This window comes from Somniosus microcephalus, chromosome 13, assembly GCF_052327205.1.
Source record: "Somniosus microcephalus isolate GS21.2 chromosome 13, FLI_Smic_1.0, whole genome shotgun sequence".
In the NCBI taxonomy this organism is placed as follows: Eukaryota; Metazoa; Chordata; class Chondrichthyes; order Squaliformes; family Somniosidae; genus Somniosus; species Somniosus microcephalus.
Genome location: NC_140999.1, coordinates 43490047 through 43496102, shown reverse-complemented (window position 1 = coordinate 43496102; position 6056 = coordinate 43490047).

Here is a 6056-nt window from a genome sequence, read left to right as displayed (position 1 = left end):
CACTCACACAGACACACACTCTCTGTCACTCACACAGTCACACACTCACACAGACACACACTCTCTGTCACTCACACAGTCACACACTCACACAGACACACGCTCTCTGTCACTCACACAGTCACACACTCACTCAGACACACACTCACACAGACACACACTCTCTGTCACTCACACAGACACACACTCACACAGACACACAGGCTCGAATTTCATCGGGCCGTTGAGGCGTGATTGGAGGCGTGTGGGGGGTTAAAATTGCAAAAACTGGTGGGCGGGCCCAACCCCGCCTCCATCCCGCCTCCAAGAAATTTTCATTAAATAGTGTCTACTGGTCCCGTCTCCATCCCGCCTCCAAGAGGCGGGATAGGCCGTTCAGGCCGTTAACAAGCACTAAATTGCCTCTATAATGCCATTTTGATTGGCCTTTGTGATTTTAACCCTTTTCCCACATGAAGCACGCCTGTTCTGAAACACGACGGTGAAATCTGGCGGCAGCACAATTGGATTGCTGACTATCAGCTGCAGGTCAACCATTAAATAGGAGATTTGATCAGCCATCATTTGCAGGTGGCAGGACTTTGTTGTCTCAGGTCTGGGGGAACTTTTAGCAGGCATAACCAGAGCTGTGGAGCCTGACACCCATCTCCAGTGTGACCTCCTGGGAAACCCCACTTGCCATCTTGACTGAGCGCTTCCTCAACTGAGGCATCTACCAGAAGCATGGGAGCCTTTTATTTCCTTCCCTTCTGGGCATCAGATGAGGACGAAGACCAGCTGCGGCACCAGCAGAACCAGGAACAACAGCAGCACCAACAGCAGCAACAACAACAGCAGCAGCAACAACAGGAGCGCCAAGCTGCTGCTCACCCACCTGAAGCTGCACAGGCCAGAAGGGTCCAGCGCATGGAAGTCCGTCGGCGCAGGAGATACCCCCCAAACAGGGTCTACAGACACAGGGTCAGCTACCTCAACATGTCTGAGCAACAGTGCCAAAGGCGGCTCCGACTTTTGCGAGAGGTATTGGGTGACATCTGCGCAATGCTGCAACAAGACCTGGAGCCCAGAGGACCAGGTGGACAACCCTTACCAGTGGCTGTCAAAGTCACCACCGCACTCAACTTTTTTGCCTCAGGCTCATTCCAGGGATCAGCAGCAGACATCAGTGGCATTTCCCAGGCGGCCACACACACTTGCATCACGCAGGTAACCGATGCCCTCTTTGCCATCGCGCACAGGTAACCGATGCCCTCTTTGCCATCGCGCACAATCATATCCATTTCACCAAGGATCAAGCTAGTGTCACGGCGCGTGCGGATGGATTCGCTCATCTGGCAGGCTTTCCAAGGGTGCAGGGCGTCGTTGACTGCACACATATGGCCCTTAAGGAACCCCATCGCAATCCAAGTATTTTTGTCAACCGCAAGGGCTTCCACTCCCTTAACGTTCAGCTGGTGTGTGACCACAAGAAGGAAATTTTGCATGTTTGCGCCAAGTACCCTGGCAGTTGCCATGACTCCTTCATACTGCGCCATTCTAGTGTGCCTCTGCTATTCAGTCCGCCAGACCAAATTAACGGATGGCTACTTGGAGACAAGGGCTATCCCCTGAAGACGTGGCTAATGACGCCATTGAGGAGCCCATCCAATGAAGCTGAGGAGAGCTACAACTCCAGCCACATGTCCACCAGAGCCATAATCGAGCAAACCATTGGTTTGCTGAAGATGCGCTTCAGATGCCTGGATAGATCAGGTGGAGCCCTGCAGTACTCATCAGCCAGGGTCTCCAGAATCGTCATGGTTTGCGCTGCACTTCACAACATGGCACAGCGTCGTGTCTTGCAAATTCCTGAGGACCAAGTGGCTCGCCACATATCCTCCTCAGATGAGGAGCTGGAGAGTGAAAATGAACATCTTGCAGTGGCCCATCAACCAGCGGCAGCAGTACACGAGAACATTGCTGCCCGGGATGCAAGGAACGCACTCATCTTGACCAGATTTGCTTAGCCTAGCCAATCAAGTACTTTTGTTTCGCAGCTTCTTACCTGAGCATCGACAATGGCCAAGAACCAGCAGAATCCTAGCAATTTGAGTAGCATACTGACAATTGCAAGTAATCCTAAGCCCTCAATGTGGAAGTCCCATTCGCAAAATGACACATGCCACAACTACAGCAGTAGTCATCAGATTTTGTATTTACAGTAATCATCTGATGGCTTTTTAACATAAAATAACAAATTTCACCCAAGTGACTACCCTTGTGACTATTTGTGCAGAATCTTTCTCTTACGCATGCTCCTACGTGGTGCTTCCCCTGTGGCTTCAGCAGATGTGGAGGCCCCTTGCTCACTTTCTTGCTGCTCCAGTCTCGACACCTTTGGCGGGCATCCTCTGGGGTTGCGAACCTGTGAGGGCTCGCCAAAAGTCTGGGATCAGTCCTTGGACCCCAGCTATTCACAATATATATTCATGATCTAGACAAAGGAACTAGATGTAATATCTCCAAATTTGCTGACGACACAAAGCTGGGTGGGCGTGTCTGCTGTGAGGAGGATGTCGAGAAACTACAGGATGATTTGGATAGGTTGGGTAATTGGGCAGAAGCATGGCAGATGCAATATAACGTAGATAAATGTGAGGTCATCCACTTTGGTGGCAAAAACAGGAAGACAGATTATTATCTGAATGGCAATAGATTGGGAGAAGGGGAAGTGCAACGAGACCTGGGTGTCCTTGTGCACCAGTCGCTGAAGGTAAGCATGCAGGTGCAGCAGGCAGTTAAGAAGGCAAATGATATGTTGGCCTTCGTAGCAAGAGGGTTTGAGTACAGGAACAAGGATGTCTTGCTGCAGTTGTACAGGGCCTTGGTGAGACCACATCTTGAGTATTGTGTGCAGTTTTGGTCGCCTTATCTGAGGAAGGATGTTCTTGCTATGGAAGGAGTTCAGCGAAGATTCACCAGGCTGATACCTGGGATGGCAGGAATGACGTATGAGGAGAGATTGGGTCGATTGGGCTTGTACTCGTTGGAGTTTAGAGAGAGAGAGGGAATGGGTAAGGGTGCATGGATGTGAGTGTCTAGTGGGACGTGGAGGAAGAGATTGCTAAAGCTGAGTGCTGGTGAGGAAAGGCAATGGGGATCAGATTGAGGGTGATGGAAACTTCATACAGTACTTACTTTTCCAGTGCGATGAAGGTGATGGAATCTTTTCCTGCACTGCATCCAGGTGCGCCGTGTGAGCCCCAAGGAGTTGACTTCACCAGCCACCTGTAGCCACACAGCCTTGGTCTGACTGGGAGGCCTCTTCCTCCCTGAAGAAGGGAACAGGACCTCTCTGAGGGCCCTAGCACCATCCAGCAATGCCTGGAGTGAAGCCTCATCAAATTTGGGGTCATTTCTTGCCCTCCCGCTGGCCGTTGCTCCTACAGGCTCCTGTGCCATCTCAATGGTGAAGTTTGGAAGCCTGCAGAAGAAGCAAGGCTTGCTGTGGACCTTAAAAGCAGCAGCAATGATGACGTCATATTCTGCGACTTTCTGACTGGAAATACTCAATTGCCAAGGCTTCCCACACGTTGGAAATCAATTGGCCAATTGTGTTAAATTTGTATCAGTCTCACAGACCCATTTAGATTCGTGTGGGAAACACCAAATTCGAGGAACCCGACAATTCCCCGCACCGGAGTTAAAATCGACCCCACACTCTCTGTCACTCACACAGGCACACACTCTCTGTCACTCACACAGGCACACACTCTCTGTCACTCACACAGACACACACTCTCTGTCACTCACACAGGCACACACTCTCTGTCACTCACACAGACACACACTCTCTGTCACTCACACAGACACACACTCTCTGTCACTCACACAGACACACACTCTCTGTCACTCACACAGACACACACTCTCTGTCACTCACACAGTCACACACTCTCTGTCACTCACACAGACACACACTCTCTGTCACTCACACAGACACACACTCTCTGTCACTCACACAGTCACACACTCTCTGTCACTCACACAGACACACACTCTCTGTCACTCACACAGACACACACTCTCTGTCACTCACACAGGCACACACTCTCTGTCACTCACACAGACACACACTCTCTGTCACTCACACAGACACACACTCTCTGTCACTCACACAGACACACACTCTCTGTCACTCACACAGACACACACTCTCTGTCACTCACACAGGCACACACTCTCTGTCACTCACACAGACACACACTCTCTGTCACTCACACAGACACACACTCTCTGTCACTCACACAGACACACACTCTCTGTCACTCACACAGGCACACACTCTCTGTCACTCACACAGACACACACTCTCTGTCACTCACACAGACACACACTCTCTGTCACTCACACAGACACACACTCTCTGTCACTCACACAGACACACACTCTCTGTCACTCACACAGGCACACACTCTCTGTCACTCACACAGACACACACTCTCTGTCACTCACACAGACACACACTCTCTGTCACTCACACAGACACACACTCTCTGTCACTCACACAGGCACACACTCTCTGTCACTCACACAGGCACACACTCTCTGTCACTCACACAGGCACACACTCTCTGTCACTCACACAGACACACACTCTCTGTCACTCACACAGACACACACTCTCTGTCACTCACACAGGCACACACTCTCTGTCACTCACACAGGCACACACTCTCTGTCACTCACACAGACACACACTCTCTGTCACTCACACAGACACACACTCTCTGTCACTCACACAGACACACACTCTCTGTCACGCACAGACTCACACAGGTCTTCTGCCACAAGAAGCTCCAGTTTTCCTGCTCTGTACCTGCAGGAGGCAGCTTTAGTGTGAGATGTCTCTCTCTGTCCTAGCCTTACCCTTTGTGCTGTGTTTCACAGCCCCAGGTTGGTGATAAATGTTTCTCGATATACTCGGCTCTTTTGGGGTTTGAGTTTTCTCCAAGGTGACACTCCTGGCCATGAGAGATTGGGGTTTGAACCCCTGACCTTCATGACTCAGAGGTAAAAATGCTACCAACTGAGTCAAGACTGACTCTCTGGATCTGTGCCAACCTTCCTCACTGAGTTAATCTGACAGGGATTCTTTGTACCTTGCTCCAGTTAGTTCTGCAAGACAGTGCCCTAACGAGCGGGGGTGGTTCTACCTATTCAGTTAGCAGGAAGTATACCGGTGCTGATAGGTTGTTCAGTTTGAGCTGACTAGGCTCCAGCAGTGTCCCCTTGAACACTTGGAGGGTTTTAAGCCTTGGCTCTTGCCAACCTGCACCTAAGCTCTGGACTTGGGTAAGTGGAGTGTGTCCATACAGGAGACATGTGGGATGGAAATTGATATGCGCTGCACCCATTTTTTCGGTGTAAAATTGGGTAGAAAACGTACCAATTTAGCAATAGGACGGCTCGCGCCCAATCTGTGCAGACGTTGAGCCCGTTGCTAAATTTGTGGGGCCCATTTTTTAGGCAGCAACAGACATAAGGCCCCTTGAGTATGTTAATGAGGGGCTGAACGCTTGTTGAAGGACATTTTCCAGGAATTGGGCTGCCCAGCCATGAGCCTCGGGTTTTCTGGATGTGGATGCGGTCTAGCCAGCGAAAAGTGAACGTGAAGCCGGGATAGAGCAGGAGTGGTCCTCATGGCTCCACAGGACCACCGAGAGCTGCTGAAGTCTGTGTTGGGCCCCTTTACCTCTGTGTTCCCCCCATCCCCTGGGACTTACCAGAGAGCCACTGCCAGCGAGACAAGCGGCCCTAAATCCAACCCTGCCTGCGGAGGCCCAAGGCCTAATTTCTCTGGTCAGGTGTGCACTGTAGCACAGGGCCGAGTCTGGGCCCAGCAGCCGGCCTAGACTAATTTCGTGCACACAGTATGGGCAAACAGAAACTCTACCTGTGGATTTCTCAGTAGTCTGATTTCAAAATCTTTAAACATGGGCACGGGTTGCCACAAGTCAAACTCCCAGCTGACCAAAGTAAAAAGATCTCAGTGGGCACTGTCTAACTTTAAAGGT